At 38.5% G+C, this 17,293-nt stretch overlaps 1 long non-coding RNA gene across 1 annotated transcript in view; it reads right to left on the bottom strand.

The window, feature by feature from the left end:
• The window catches only part of LOC122466203, a 121,349-nt gene that overhangs the window by 13,124 nt on the left and 90,932 nt on the right, over positions 1–17,293 (bottom strand). The gene's annotated exons all lie outside the window — the stretch shown is intronic.

The raw sequence follows: 17,293 nt of genomic DNA, 5'->3' as shown, positions 1-17,293 counted from the left end.
CAGCATACAGTAAGGGCATGTCTACTCTGCAATTAAACATCTGCGCTGGTCTGTGTTAGCTGACTTGGGCTCACAGGGCTCAGGCTACAGGGCTGTTTAGTTGCAGTGTACATGTTTGGGCTTGGGCCGGAGCCCAGGCACTGGGATCTTCCGCTCTCCATGCAATTATACAAAAATAAGATTGTATGTGAGAATCTTAAATGAAAAGTCATTGCCTCAAGCCTCATTTTCAGCGTTATGGAAAACCTGAGTTAGCTTTTTGGGATTACAATAAATTATTCATACACTCAAGGACAAAATATACCCCTTTCAATCTCATTGACTTGACTGTAAATCAGGTAGAATTTGGCCCTCAAACTGTAATGGTTCTTGAAAGTTATGAAAAGAAGGGAAGAGTGGAGTCCACTCTGCTTAGAAAATCTTCTGTGATAAAACCATGACTATACTATGTTCCCTTTGTGCTGCTCCAGTGGCACAAAAAAGACTTACAGGGGCTCTAAACACAGGAAATTCCTGAATGGAAAGCTGGCATAGTCAGAGCACATTCCATTCTAGCAATCCTCCCTGTGGTAATGGTGCTGGTGGCTGTTACAAGCAAGTGTAATTTACAGCTGCCCTGGGAGTGTTCTAAATTGTCCCTTGACTGAACTGGCCCTAGCAGCCCCAAGGATTAGGGGATAAAAGGTGCTGGAAAACCACCTTTGTGCCATCCTCTCAAGTACAATGAGCAATGCTGTGGTGCACCTGATAGTCCAGCAGTCCATATCCAATCCCTTCACAACTATAATCAGTAATCTTCTTCTAACCCTACAGTATGCATTTTCAATCATTCAAATTTTCATCAGGATTATACAAATATTCTAGGTAGTGTATGCATATCTTGGAGGAATATAAAAATGCAAAGGACGCACCCAAATCCAGAGACGAGCAACACAAATGATTAAATGTCTAGAAAACATGACCTTTGAGGGAAGATTGAAAAAATTGGGTTTGTTTAGTCTGAAAAAGAGAAGACTGAGGGGGGACATGATAACAGTTTTCAAGTACATAAAAGGTTATTACAAGGAGGAGGGAGAAAAATTGTTCTTCTTAACCTCTGAGGATAGGGCAAGAAGCAATGGGCTTAAATTGCAGCAAGGGAGATTTAGGTTGGACATTAGAAAAAACTTCCTAACTGTCAGGGTGGTTAAGCACTGGAATAAATTGCTTAGGGAGGTTGTGGAATCTCCATCATTGGAGATTTTTCAGAGCAGGTTAGACAAATACCTGTCAGGAATGGTTTAGATAATATAGTCCTGTCATGAGTGCAGGGGACTGGACAAGATGACCTCTCGAGGTCCCTTCCAGTCCTATGAGCCTATGAATCTTCCCATAGTATGAGGAACTTCTTCCTGTGTACTTCACTTGCTATCTGGGAACAAAACCAACCTATGTTTTCCACAATCAAAACTTTTTTTGCTACCTGCTACCTTTAAAACACAGTGTATTCTACTCTATTCACTGAAAGTACAACCAGCATTGCAGCTATTGTAATGCTGTCTGTTTTGTTGTCTCTTGTACAATCCACCTCTGTCCTAGTCAAGTAGCAAAACAAATTACATTTACTAAAGGAATATGAAAGGCTTTTAAAATATGTATTGTCATTTAAACATGTTTTTACAGTACAATTGAAAATAATGTTTATAACAAATCATACTGGGGTTCCACTTTCAGCACCCATTGACAAAGACAATAAGTTAATATTTCAATATTTTTTGATTCCCAAGGCTTTCCCATTTTCAGTATAGAAAAATGTCTAGATTGTTTAGACTGAAAGCCAATAGACACGTCTAATCCTGGAATGCAGTTACACTGAAAAGGATTACAGGTCATGGTAGATAACCAATTGAATATGATCTCCCAATGCAATGCTGTAGCTAAGAGGATGCGTGTGATCCTTGGATGTATAAACAGGAGTAGGGAGGTGGTATTACCTCTATATACAGCTTTAATGAGACTGTTACTGGAATATTGTGTTCAGTTCTGGTGTCCACACTTCATACAGGATGTTGAAAAAATGGAAGAAGCTCAGAAAAGAGCTACAAGAATGATTTCAGTTCTGGAAAACATGTCTTATAGTGAAAGACACATGAAGTTCAATCAATTTAGTTTATGCAAGAGAAGGGTAAGAGGAGATTTGATCACAGTCTACAAGTAACCACCCAGGGAAGTCGTTTTTGATAGCAAATAACTTTTCAATCTAGCAGGAAAAAAGGCATAACAATATCCAGTGGTTAAAAGATGAAGTTAGACAAATTCGGACTACAAATAAAGTGCACATTTTTAACTGGGAGAGTAATTAACCACTGGAGTAACTTGCTTGGGGCTGTGCTGGAATCTCCACCACTTGAAATCTTGATCTAATGATTGGCTGTCTCTTTACATATGCTATAGCTCAAATCGAAGTTATGCGCTTGATGCAGAAATGACTGGGTGAAATTCTATGACCTGCAGGTGAAGGAGTACATACTAAATGTGTAAAATGGTCCCTTCTGGCCTTAAAATCTATGAACCTATGAATCATCCTTGCCTTTTGCCTCTGACCACCAGTACACATATACGGAATAGCTGCTGATTTTTAAAAAGACTTTACTCGGTATCAACACAAATTTAGCACAGAATTATATTTTAACAATTACAAAACTAAACCAAAAAAGTAGGGAGTACATCCTAGGACATATTCACAAACAAGATAAAAGTCTGCAAAGCCCCCATTGAAAGAAAAACAAAAACAACCTTCTGCCCCAAAGGAGCCAATACTCAAGCTCAATGAATACAGGGACATCAATGGCCCAAATTTAGTACCACTTGCCTACCAGCCTGACTTCTGTTCAAGTGGAAAACCCCAGAGCATTGTAAGTAAAAGTCCAACACCACCAGTATCTCACAGTCACTCGTCATCTACCCGGGAAGCATCCCACAACCCTTCCAGTCCTAGGAACTACGTAGTGACTACCACTGGACAGATCTACAGTAGAAACTCAGAGTTACGAACACCCCAGGAATGGAGGCTGTTTGTAACTCTGAACAAAATGTTATGGTTGTTCTTTCAAAACTGAACATTAACTTAATACAGCTTTGAAACAGAAGAAAAATGCCGCTTTTAACCATCTTAATTTAAATGAAACAAGCACAGAAACAGTTTCCTTACCTTGTCAAATCTTTTTTTTTTTAAACTTTCCCTTTTTTTAATAGTTTACATTTAACACCGTACTGTACTGTATTTGCTTTTTTGGGGTGGAACGGAGGGTCCTCTGGTGCTGCCTTATTGGGTACTTCTGGTTCCAAATGAGGTATGTGGTTGACTGGTCAGTTTGTAACTCTGAGGTTCTACTGTATCAGCAACTGACATTAACTGATATTTGAAAGTACTAAAATACCAACAGTCACAAAAAGGTCCATACAACAATATCCACAATACCTCTTGTAATGTGCTGTCTCAGAGTTAAATCAAAATACTCCTCTCATCTTGTTATCTGTCAGACTAGCTCTGCTGGAGGATGTAGCTATAACAGGGAAACACACCGGCAGATTCTCTGCCCCAACTCCTGTACAAGCTAGAGTTAGCCTGGAAGCTACTCTAACTTGCACCAGTTGGACAGAGTCCACCAGGGACTATACACCAACGGGGAATTTCTAGAGTGCATTGCTTTCTGGCCTTTTCCCTACCTACCTCTTGCTACCCACAACAAGCGTCTTGCTGCCACCAACCTAACCTTGTCTACGGGGCTGCAGAGAGGGAGGCGCAAGAACCATGTGACTTGATGTGCCACATACGTGGTGCAAAGAGAGTGGACTGGAGCAGAGAATCAGTTCATACTTTACATGACTGGTGAGGAGAAATTCTTAAAATCAGGCATGGTAAGCTGGAAAAGCAGAACCCCCAAATGATTAGAAAGAAACATAGCTTTAGGCTAGCTATGAGCTATTTCCCAGAATCAAATTGCCCCTCCTTATCAATAGACCTTAGTCTGGAATAAAGGGTCCTGGAGATGATTTTTGAAGTAGGCATAGAGAATGGGTTTTGTTTCCCTTTGTCAAGTAATAATACTGCAGATTAATGAGCTTTCGTTTCGGGGGTGGAGGGTGTGACGTTGCACGCCATATGTTTTTTGGAAATATGCTTATGAGTGTGAATATGATGTAACTGGAATATGCTTTATGCAAAAGGCTTCTTGTAAAGTATCATAACAAAGGTTATAAGCTGCTGAATATATTCCTCCTATTTGTATGCATGTATCATTCTTGTATCTGAAGCTAGAAATATGAAGTATAACTCTGAGGTCCTATTGTAATTATGCAAAGTGTGGCCCATTAATAGTGGTTTAGAATCTTGATGGCTCCTATTGACTAGGACAATTGGTTGTAAATGGTTTATTTACCTGCAAGCCTTCCTGTGTACTTGAGAGCCAACCCAGGAAGAATGGAGATTAGGGGTCTTACAGTGACATTTGATCATATCACATGATACTGGAATCCATCTCAATCCTTGTACTTTTCCATTGATGAGACGGGGGTGGGGACAAGCACAGACAAAAGATTCCCGCCTTGTGCCAAAGCTATAAAACGAGGTGGAGCAGGACAAAAGCGGCTGCCAGTCATGAGAAAACTCCAGCTTACCACCTGAAATGTTTTCTGGAACTAACAAAGACTGTACCAGGGGAAAGGATTGGGCCCAGACTAGGAAGGAGTCTAATCTGTGAAAGAAGCTTAGTGGACCATCTTTGAGGGTGAGATATTACCTGTAATCAATTTCTTAATGTATTAGGCTTAGACTTGTGAGTTTATTATTATTATTATTATTTGCTTTATTTTGCATGGTGACTTACTTTGTTTTGTCTGTTATTACTTGAAACCACTTAAATACTACTTTTTATACTTAATAAAATCACTTTTGTTTATTAATAAACCCAGAGTAAGTGATTAATACCTGGGGAAGCAAACAGCTGTGCATATCTATCAGTGTTATAGAGGGTGGACAATTTATGAATTTACCCTGTATAAGCTTTATACAGAGTAAAATGGATTTATTTGGGGTTCAGGCTCCCAGAAAGGCTGAACACTGGGTGCTGGGAAAGTCCCTGTTAATTGAGAAGCCTCTGGGCTGAGTGAATCTCATTTTCAGTGAACTGCAGAGAGGCATGGCCTAACCTCTGGGTCTGCGCTGGAGCTGACTGGAGTGTCTAATTCAGCAAGACAGGAGTGGAGGGGCGCCTGTTCTGGCAGGAGGGTTGTTCTCAGTGGTATCCCAGCTCATCGAGTGGCAGTCCTGAGGGGAGTCTCCGTGACCAAACCCGTCACAAGAGGTACTTCAAACAGAAAAGGTATGCTCTGCTTTGGAGTACTTCAAGACAGAGGAGTTCTAGACTTGTGTTAGTTTGAAGATACTTTGGTTAGTTTGGAGAACAGAAGGGTTTCAAACAAGTGACCTGCGAGCCAGATCTGGCTCACTTGATGTATTTATGTGACCCACAAGACATATACAGATTGTACAAAATCTTATATTTATATTTTACAGAATTAGGCTGTTTCTAGTTCTCATAGATGTGAAGCAAACTATCTAAAAGTGAAATGAGTATAAATCTATGCAGAGAGCCTGAATCAATGATTACAGAAAACGTGAACTTCATTGCAGTATTAACGCTAAAGCCTGATGTCACCAGTATATCAACATTATACTTTGCTGCTGATAATTTTAACAGAGTAGGGGAAGGAATTGATCAGGACAGTGGTAGGGGGAATTGGGAGTTACTACAGAAAAGAAAAAAGAGGGAAAAACTGAGGAAACAACAGAATAGGAAAGAGGGAGAGAAACAGAGAAAGGAGCATGGGGAAGGAAGAGAAATGAAAGGGCAGAAATAAAGGTATTCATAAAGGTAAGAACATTTTCTTACTGAATAATGAACTAAAAGTTTAATTACTACCTAACAGCCATATTCTACCCTGATCCTCATGTGAACCTCCCTTTGAGTTCAGCAGAAATTCTGCTAAGGACACAGAGGAATATGTATCCTAAAATGACCCACTGGCCCACTGATCCTAATTAAAAGTGGAATTCTGCCATCTCCATGGAATGAGTTTGATACCCCACTGTCACATTTACAGCCGTAGGATGTTCTGCACTGTGATGTGTGAAGGGAAGTAAATTAAGTAAAAATTATCCATATTACAGTAGCACCTAGAGGCACTGACCATACACAGTGAGAAACAGCCCCCACCCAACATAACAAATGGTGGGAGAAAAGTATTACTATTTCCATTTTACAGGTGGGGAACTGAATCACAGAATAATTAAGTGACTTCTTAAGGTCTCACAAGAAATCTACAGCAGAACTGGGGAATGAACCCAGATCTCCTGAGTCCCATCAATGCTTTAACCACAAGATTATCCCTCTTCTCTTGGATCTAAAAAGCCCTGAAAGCAGCAGAAGCAGGGAAACAGAAGGAAAGAAGGAGCACACTGCTACTGACGCTGAGCCTGAAAAGGTCCCTCAGCTCTAATGCCACTTTATGGAGGCATGATTTCATGGGGATGCAGGGTATGCATGGTTGGCTGAGAGGCATGATGGTGGAGGAAGGCAGGGCCGGCTCCAGGCACCAGCATTCCAAGCAGGTGCTTGGGGCGGCAGTCAGAAAGGGGCGGCAGAGTTTCCACTGCGGCGGCAATTCTGCGGCAGCTTCTCTCTCTCCTGCCGTCTGCGGCGGCAATTTGTCGGCAGTTTTTTCACTGCTTGGGGCAACAAAAATGGTAGAGCCAGCCCTGGAGGAAGGAGATTGGTCAAGGAGACCCAAGTTCTGTCCAGGCTAGCGTATGTAGTACTTTGACTTTCTCCTGACTCCTTCCACAATTCATAAGTGCACAGCCTCCATTTTGGAGTTTGCAGCTTTTTCATGACTTCTTGGTGCAGACTATTTTTGTGTTGTACATGGAATGGCCGCATGCCATATGGGCAGTTTTACCTTGTATGTGGAATCTGGAGACAGGCTTTGTAGTAGGCATCCATTGTTTGTGAGCAAGCCAGAGGAACATATATAACCACCAATGTACAGAACTCACTGGCAGTGACAGTGTTGTGTGCAGATTAATGACAGTATAAGCCCTCAAAAGCTACAGATTTAATGTGTGAGACAACTCTCATTGATGTCATCCCTTAATGTCACAGAAGCTGAACTGTAACTGTATTTTAAAGTCTTTAGAAGTCCCACTGTTGTTATGGTTTCAATGTCTTGCCCCATCTCTGCTTCTTACAGTTTTCATGTGTGGCAATGTAGGAAGAGGGTAGAAAAATTAAGTTACAGTTCTGAGACAGATAAAACCTGAAATTGATGCTTAAATTTGCGGCTGGTCAGTAGGTGTATAAATATCAAAGAGCCTTTCTCTATGCATCTGTTTTAAAAAATGTGTTGCTTTTTATTCATTTTATTTAATGTTGTTTTTCCTTAAGAATGTATACATACATGTATCTTTGTCTCTATGTATGTGTGTTCCTAAGGAAAAGCATTAAATAGGATTGAAAAAAAGCAGTACAAACAGTAAAGGGTTTAGAGTCTATGATTAATTTCCTACCTTTCTCACTTAAGGAGCTAAACTCAATATACAAATATCTTAAGACATCAGACTCCAAAAAATTGTTGTGCTTACCTATCTCTGGTGATTTAAAATTCAGCAACATTGGCAAAACTAAACTGTGAACTTTCATGCATTTCACAGGTCAGACATTAAAAACAATCTGATTTAGAAGTGAAAAAACTGCCTGTCTCTAAAGCATTGAAACCACACTACAATATTCCAACTCCCAACACCCTGAATTTATCTATAGCTACTTATATATAGAATCAAGTGTTTTCGGAGATGTGTATGTATTTCTGACTCAAGATTAGCTTGATATGGTAGAAGAAAGAAACTGAACACCACAGAATCTATGTGGGGAGGGTGTAATTGCAAGCTCTCACATTTTCTCTGATGCGTAACTTTTAAAGAGGAATTTAGTTGTAGTTTGGAAATGCAATCATGAACTGTAGATCGTGCACAATACTTATGAATGATACAACAGTATCGTTAATGTAACTGATTTAACACTCTCTGTTTAAGCATAAATTGTAATGTGTTCTATAAAAAAATCAAAGAAAAAATTCCAGAAAACGTGTAAAGAAAAAAAAAAAGATTCAAAACACCAAAACTAAAACCAAAAAACCCACAGATATTGAATTAATCTGTTTTTAAGTAAAATCTATTGAAAAGCAAAATAAAAGGTATTGTGTAGTGTTCTCCTGCTTAAAAATGAGAACAACACTGGAGCACCGAAGTTAATTAGCTCCAGTCAGCACTGGATGCTTTGCAACATTTCTCACATCAGTGCTCCATCTGAGCTTTAGAATAAACATTTCCCACACTCTTGATGCAGAAATTAACTAGAAAATATACAGTTTAGTCATTCAAAATATGGAGGTCTTTCAGTTAATCTTTCCATCAACTAGTTAAAGAGATTTGAAACCATGACTATAAAAACAGAGATTAAAACCACTGAACATTGTATGTCGTATTCCTGTTTGTTTAGCATTTTGTGCATTAATATCTAGTCTTTATCATCAAATTGCATTTATTGCTTTTACTAAAGATCTGTAGTCTTTATTGTAATTTTAATGTACTCTTTCTATTTATTATACAAGAGATAACTGTCTTTCTGTTCTGCGAAGTCATCTGTAAAATGCCCCATTTAATGCATTACAAATAATGAAGTGCAACATTATAATAATTATTTTCATATTACTTGAATCCTGAGTTAAGTTAACACTTTGCTTAATGCCTTTAAAAAGCATCCGATTCTCTCCTCCTATTTCAGCTATTCAACCAATGTCCTGGTCCAGAGGAAATGGAAGAGTTTACTTGTTATAGGTTTAGGCAAGGGCAGTTACTTTTCAGTGGGAAGCATCATATTTCATGAACAATTTTTATTTCAATGGAGTTCATCATTAGTCTGTAATGTACAAAGTGCTTATCTTAATTATTCATACTCTTTGCATCATATACTTCAAACAGGTATGCAACATTTATTATTTTGTACAGGTTCTTTAAGAAAAAATGATACAGCAAATGCTTCATGTTGCAGTTCACTGGGGTAATGAACTGTCAAAAAAGCTTCTTTAAAGGGTTGATTACAATCAAATTTTGTAGCAAAAACAAAGCTTGCCACCAGTTTACTATTAACAATCTTCTCAGACATATATTTGTTTTAAAAATGTATTAGTTTTAAAATTTTGGACTGTCCGTTTACTATTCATTGTGGGAAAATAATTTGAACATATTTCTAAATTTGTAAAATGTTGAGAACACAGATTTCCAGTTTCAGATTTATTTATTTTTAAATTGGAACATTACAGGATGTATCAGACAAAAATCTTGTGCTAAAAATGCTTAAAGGGAGTATCTTTTTTTTCTTGAACTTTAAACAATCTGATATCATGTATACTTCAGTCTAAGCTAAGTGATTCTTTATTATCTTCTTGCTGTATACTGCTCTGGAACATTACAGGATGTATCAGACAAAAATCTTGTGCTAAAAATGCTTAAAGGGAGTATCTTTTTTTTTCTTGAGCTTTCAAAAACCTGATATGTATACTTCAGGCTAAGCTAAGTGATACTTTATTATCTTCTTGCTGTATACTGTTCTTCATTTCTGGGACAATAAAATAAATAATGTTAAGAAAATTTCTACCCTTCAGTTGTAAATGTATCTAACCATTATGAATGGAGCCAACTTTATTGCAAAAAGTGAATGGAATTTGGGGATAGGATTAATTAGGGGAGAGAGTGTAAGGGCTTCTGCTTTAAGAGGCAAAGTACTTTGTTTCATTAGTGTGCTTGTTTGGGGGGAAAAACACAATAAAAATCAAAAGTAGAATAAAGTACATTTTTGAATGGCTGCCCTTTAGCCCCTCTAATGCTTCAATTTGTATTTAAACAAATAAGTAACTATGATAGTTAATAGGTTGAAACACTGTTTTTCTTTAATATCTTGCTCTGTTAATATGGAATGTATACCTTGATGAAAATTATTGAATGTTCCTATTAACGGAGATAGTAAAAACAGACTGTAATACAATTGTGCCCCTCATGTTCCTATTTAAATTAAACATTTATGAATTTATATTGGTTGCCTGTAATGATGCAAATACTCAAAATACTAACCGCAGTTTTTATCAACAGCACTTAGCTACAAATTATATTGTTGATACTATTTTTAATAAATAAATGTCAACACTCTAATGCCAACTATGAATATTAAAATAGTCACAAACATTGTCTTTGTAGCTATTGCTTCTTAGAGCTCTAGATAGAAAAGAAAACTGTTTTGGGTAAAAAATATTTCTGATCTTCATATGGACAAATTAAAGTTATAGAGGTATACATTGAATTTCTTAAAATGAGGTAACAGATAAAAATCTGGCCCAGTAGGCTATATTGTATGGTCAGTTTTTAAGCAGAAGTGTGCTATTTTTTACTGGCCAATTTTCTTCTCAGCTATACCCATAAAGCTGACAGCATAATTTGGTCAAATATGTATAATTTCAAAGGAAAAATGTTATGAAAAATGTATACAAATTCACAAGCTGATGATAGGCATTCTATCACACTTCTATACAGAAAGTATTGCTCTTTAATTTAACCATTCTAATGCTATTTGGCCAAATAGCACAATACTTACAAACGCAAAATTCTCACTGCTGACTCTCCCCAGCATTTTGCCTGAGTAAAGACTCTCAACCTTTCCGAACTACTGTAACCCTTTCTGGAGTCTGATTTGTCTCGCATATCCCAAATTTCACCTCACTTAAAAATAGCTTGCTTACAAAATCAGACATAAAAATACAAAAGAGTCCCAGCACAGTATTCCTGAAAAACTGCTTATTTTCTCATTTTTACCATATAATTATAAATCAATTGGAATATAAATATTGTACTTACATTTCAGCATATAATATATAGAACAGTATAAACAAGTCATTGTCTGTACAAAATTTTAGTTTGTATTGACTTCGCTGGTGCTTTTTACATAGCCTGATGTAAAACTAGGCAAATATCTAGATGAGCTGATGTGCCCTCTGGAAGACCTCTGTATACCCCCAGGGGTACATGTTCCCCTGGCTGAGAATCACTGAACTAGAGGAATTGGCAATTATATTGAGCCTGATCTTCCTCTCACTTACATGAGTTTTATGTCAGTGTAATACCATTGACTTCAGATGAATTGTCCTGTATACCATGGTGTGAGTAAAGAATCAGATCTCCTGTGTTATTTATTTTATTTCCGTATTTTAAATGTCATAGTAAATATTACCGTTAATAAAGCTTATTAACATTTGTCAATGGGTTGGTGAAATCTCTTTCCCTTATGCTTCTATTTGCCTCCTTTGTGTGTTATTTAATTTAACAGAACTAGTAAAAACAACAGAAGCCACAAAACAGGAGCTGAAGTACAAGAAACAAAAGACTGAGTTGCAGGAAAGTTTATTTTTCCATTATTGGCTAAGCATGCAGGCATTAAAACACAAAAGGCAGCAGGGTGGGAGGAATAAGGCACACAGAATCATACAAATTAGAATGAAATAAATGAGAACTATGAAATCATTATATTAATGGGAAAGCTGAAGTAGAAAGAGAATTGTTTTTAAGTATTCTGCATGTGATTATCAAGAGAAAAATCTCCTCCTGAGCATCTATGAATAAAACATGCATTTGAACATTATGTAAACAAACAATAAATGAATGAGTTTAATTGTGACATAATATTATATTTAGAAAACATATATAATCATGGGCCTGATCCAGCAGTCTTCACTAGGCAAAATTTCCATCAATGTAAATGGGAGTTTTGCCTAAGTAAAGATTGCAGGATTCGGTCCAACATTTTTATCTGAAATTCACAACTGAAAGTCCTTCCTTCAGGCCAAACTGCAATACCTCACCTTGGGTATCTTCTTAAAGCGCAGCAGCCATTTTGTCATAACAAATTATTTCCTTTTCAGGAAGAGGCCTCTCTTTTAGGTCCCTGTTTGACAACAATTAGGATCTAAACAAACAAGTGTGATTTTTTATGCAACTCTGTGTCTGTGTGTGTGTGCATGCACACGTGTGTATTAACACGATGGGGACCTAAAGAGAGAGGGCTGTTAAAATATAGAGCCACATTTGCCTTCCTTGAACAACTGATATTTTTTAGTTAAAAGACTATGGAAATATGAGCCAACCCTTGCTTGTTTGGCCAATTGGCTTCAATGGAACTACTTCTGTCACTAAGGTGAGCAGCATTTTCACCAAATGTGGGGCCAGGCCCAGCCCCACCATGGAAAAACCTGTAGAATGGCACCAGGGGGAGAATCTTGTGGTGTTTTCCCCAGATTGCCCTATGGAATGATAGTTTCACCCCCTCCTCCACACACACAGAATGTACAGGGGGTTCAGCACCCCACACCCATGGATGTTAGGGAATCTGCTGGACAACAAAGGTTATCTGCAGGGAAGTGCCTCTACACAGTATTAGACTGGGTTGGGTGGATGATGTTCCCCTATGATGTTTCCTGCCCCATGTGTGGATCCTCAGCCCTACGGAGGATGCTCTGTAGGTTCCATAATGAGGTGTTACCACAGAGGTGGATGATTCCCAACCTTGGTGCTTAAATGATCCACTCTATGTGTGAATCTTGGTTGGAGGAAGGCACAATCTGGCCCTTAGTTATATACTTAAAGCCCAATCTTGCTGCCTTTGAATTCAAGGGGAGTAGAACTGGGCCCTAAATATATCTGGTATATAATAGTGTATAATTAGCTGTGTAGGAAACTGACCATAATTCTTTCATTCAGATGGAATTTTATTCCATAAAATATGAATGAGGAATGTCACTGAAATCAAGAAAATAAAATAACCAAATGATTCTCATCTGTTGTCATTTTTATAGAGTAGTTAAACAGAAAATGGTAGGTAGAACTCTCTTTAGATGATATCAATTAAGTAAAGCATCCTAATCAGATTCCCCTCCAATTGTAATAACTGTAGGGAATCAAGTACATTTCTCTATCAGAGTAGCTAGCTACACTGGTGTATTGATATTTGTATTTCAAAAATATGACACAAAAGCAATAGAAGAGAGGACATAGGCACTGAGAAGGAAACTATATATTGTTTATGTTCTGGGATTCCAGGACTGCCTTTAAAAACTGTTGGATTTCCTAGCTTGCATCTGAAGTTCTGTTTACTAAAATAATGTTAAGATAAGTGCTTGCATATTTGGGGTTTGACTTCATCTGCAGCAAGAGTGAGAGACAAGGTATGAGGAGGAGTCTCCCCACTTGTGGCCCTGTGCAGGGACCAAAAATAATCCCAATCCTCATGCTTCCCTGAGAACAAGGACTACTTGTATCTAGCTTGGCCATCACTGCTAGACTCCCCAGGGAAGAGAAGAGATAGAGGTCTAGGAAGAGAACGTAGCTGTAGTCTCCCCCGGACCAGAAGAGCTAGTCCCACATGGGTAGCTGTGCTTCCTTGGGGCTCCTGGCGGTACAGCGTCTCAGGAAATCTCACTGATGCAGTGTAACTGCCAAGCCCCTTCTCACAGACTATGGATTAAATGCTACAATTAAGACCTTTATATTTATAAATAATCTTTATAGCTTTTCACTACCCATTTATCTACTTGGCTGATTAGTAATTTAAATTATAGGCTCATCACCCCATTTCTTCCACAGGGAAGATGACTTCATCTTAGAGTGGGTGACATTCATGACTGTGCACAGGGCCGTGCAAGACCTATATACCACTTAAATCCCACCTAAGACCTCAAAATAAGGCATAAATGTGATTTAAGTAGTGCATGCGCCTTGTGTTGGCCCTCTGCACAGGGGTGAATTTTGCCCTATGTAAGCATAGGTCTGATAAACATGCACTGGATAATAGGTCAAATTTGTGCTGTTTGTTTTTAAATACATAAAACTCCCTCCTGATTTCAAAGGAAGTTTTGTGTGCCTGGAACAAATATAGCATGTGGCCCACTGGCATCGGCTTCAAATGAGGCATCTTCTCCCTTTTCCCTGCCAGACTGAATCATAGCTAGCTTTAAGCTAGTAGCTACATAGACACCATGTTGTCCCTACATTATTAGCCAATAAGTGCAGTTAACCGTATTGCCAACCCAAAGCATTCAAAAATCATGAGTCAGGCCCCCCAAAATCACAAGACTGGCTTTAAAATCATGAACATTTAAAAATAATTAATGTGGTGTTCTTTTTATGTGTCTTCTGGTGTTGCATTTCTAGGGTTCACATTTGCAAACTTTTCTCTGTAATCATGAGAGTTAGAAACTTAAGCTGATAGTTTCGTGATCCCATGCGATCCCAGCAGCTGGAGTTTAAAACCTCCCCCCTCCCCATACACATTGTGAGACTCATGATAAAATCACAGGGGCTGGCAATATGAGAAAATCCTGACCCCCTGCAGACAGCCACAGTAGGTGGGATTTGTGCAAGGGACAACGGAAGCTTGAAGGGATGTAATTTAACTGCCAACTTGCAGGCAGGCTAGATGGTTGCAGCACTAGTCTCCTGTAGTTGCTACACAAGCCCTATGGAATAAATAGTGGCTGCTAGCCTCCACCAAGTATACATGGACATAGTGGTCCTTCCAGGCCAGCCAAATCACAGCTGGAAGAGAGCACTCTAATCTATTACATAGGGTCCACAGAGACTCCTCTACGTGGCCACTGCTCACACTCACTGTACATCCATATTGTGAGGTTTAAGTGGTGAAGAACGTTGTGCCCTCCAGTGAATGTCACTGTTAGAGCATATCAATGTGTTTGTCCTAGTTCTCCTGTTAAAAGTGATCCCCTCCATATTTCATATGCTATCTGGAAATGTACATTACAACACATAGAAAAATGCATATTTTTACCCTTTATAGTTAAGGAGGAAAATCTACAACTGAATACAAATCTTGTTGGTCTCACAGCCAAGTTACTTAATTTATCTCACACATATTTTCTACCTCTGCTTTTTGACACATTAGAAACATTTTATTATGAAGCTGTGCCCCTAGAATATCTTTGAGGTATTATATTTAGATAAATAGTCATTTTCATACTCGTTTACTTATAAGCACCCCTTTCTTTGATCACTTGTAAATTCTAAGACTGTCATTAAAGACTTGTGCACTGTTACTTTTATAACACTCCTAGATCAAGCTTCTTGAGCATTTTCATGCTGTGCTCAACAGTTAAAAAGAAAAACATGACACCACAAATAATGAAATACTTTGGAACCACACACATCTCAATCAATACATTTACTGGATTTTATGAAGTTACCAGTAAGTCTTTATTTGATTTTATCTGATTATCACATAAATGCAAGCACATTAAGTGGGCTGATGTCAGCAATCAGGACTGCTTGTTACACAACATCAGTAACGGGGACTCAGGTGCGAAACAACTGTAATTATAGGTATTTAGTCAAAATGTACGTCAGTTATAACTGATTAGCTGTGTAAGTCTTTATAGTTAATTGAAATACTTTATCAATGAAAGTCTCAACTAAGCAGCGCTACCAACAACATAGACATGATGAAGTTCAGTTGACAATATAATGCTTTTTAATTGTTGATACCTTTTTCTTCTCTCTTTTTCCTTGATTTTTACTCTCTCTCAATTTCCTTTTTGGATGTTTCTTGTTTTCTTACTATTTCTTTTTTAGCTGTTTTAAAAGATATTGTGTGTAACTAACTGCATGTTAAGTTTCTTTAGAGATTCATGTAATAGATAATTGAAAACAAGTTGTTCAGATGATTCATGGCTACTTGTGATAGTCTATGGCTTTAATCCCCCTTGAACTGTCATTAAAGTAGTCATTCTCATGTGGCAGACATAACAGAGGTGTCTTGACGAGAAGATTCCATGCAGATTCCTCAAGCTCTAGGGTTTACTAATGCATCTGAAGCCTTCCAAGCTGTTTCCAATGCACTTTTTACCATGTGCACTATTGCTGTCAAATTTGGTGTTGCTAATGACATCCCTCCACTCCACATGCAGTTGCCAACTGGAGCACCAGATGCTGTGTCAATCAACCTTTATTTGTATTTAGTGAAGTTCTTCTCTTTTCCAGGAAAGAAAGTGGCCATGTTGTTTTTAAATCATGGATCCAAGAATGTAGACAAAATGTTATGAGGTGCATGTCAAACTTTAGTGACATGTATAACTCTGTAGTATCCACTACATATTATGCACCAATGCTCGCAATACCTTATCAGCTGCCGGTCATATTAACTGACCTTAGAGAAGGTTTTTCTTTAGCAGGCATACAAAGAGTATGATTTGGTTGCTGTCAGCATCTCAGTTCATTACCTTAGCTGCACTATCAATTGGCTATAAAATGGCACACAGACTCCCAGTCAGGAGCCATGCTGCAGGTTCACACTGGACCAGATGTCAAAATCTTGAACTGCTATGAGCTGCTCATTCAGACATTCCAGCATGTGCAGCAGAGTGGATTTCCACCATCTCACCACTGTTTGCTTCAGCTGATGGAGGAGAGAATTCACTATGCACCTGGAACAATCTGAGTAAATACCTTTCTGAGCACAACAGGCTAAAAAGGCTGCAGAGCTTATGACCACAATGACCATCTTCTCAATTCCTTTCCCTTGCTCGCTACCCCTGGAAACCCTTTATAACTAAAATGCAGTGTGACACATGGTACACAGAGAAACCCACCAGGCTCAGAGGCACCATCATCTGATATCACAGGCCTGGAGGGAGAGGATGCCTAGTCACCAAATCTGCTATGCCTGTTTACAGCTTGTTCAGAAGATTTAATGGCAGTATGAAGCTGTATATACATAGCATGGCCATGCACCCAGGTATTGCTGCTCCTGCCAAAGTTGACCCACTGGACACTCACATACATGTATACAGTGGCCTGACCATTGCGATGAAGTGAGCAGTCTTATCTTCCCATGTGGCCAAAGTATGCCTCACTGCTGTGTGCACTACCCTGAAAATCCCTGGCACTGCCTTAGTAGAGAAAAACATATGACTTAGCACCTGCCAGTGTAGACGTACAACTGTCATCAGCACTTCAAAGCCCTCTATCTTCACATGTAAAAAGGGGAATACAACAGAGGGGGACAATCATACCAGCACACCCCCTCTTTGACCACGAGTGCACTAACATTTCAAAAGATGTTCCTTATATTGAAAAATATATTTA

This window comes from Chelonia mydas, chromosome 6 (genome assembly GCF_015237465.2).
Source record: "Chelonia mydas isolate rCheMyd1 chromosome 6, rCheMyd1.pri.v2, whole genome shotgun sequence".
Classification (NCBI taxonomy): Eukaryota; Metazoa; Chordata; order Testudines; family Cheloniidae; genus Chelonia; species Chelonia mydas.
The sequence above is the reverse complement of the archived record's forward strand: the minus strand, read 5'-3'. Positions and strand labels throughout refer to the sequence as shown.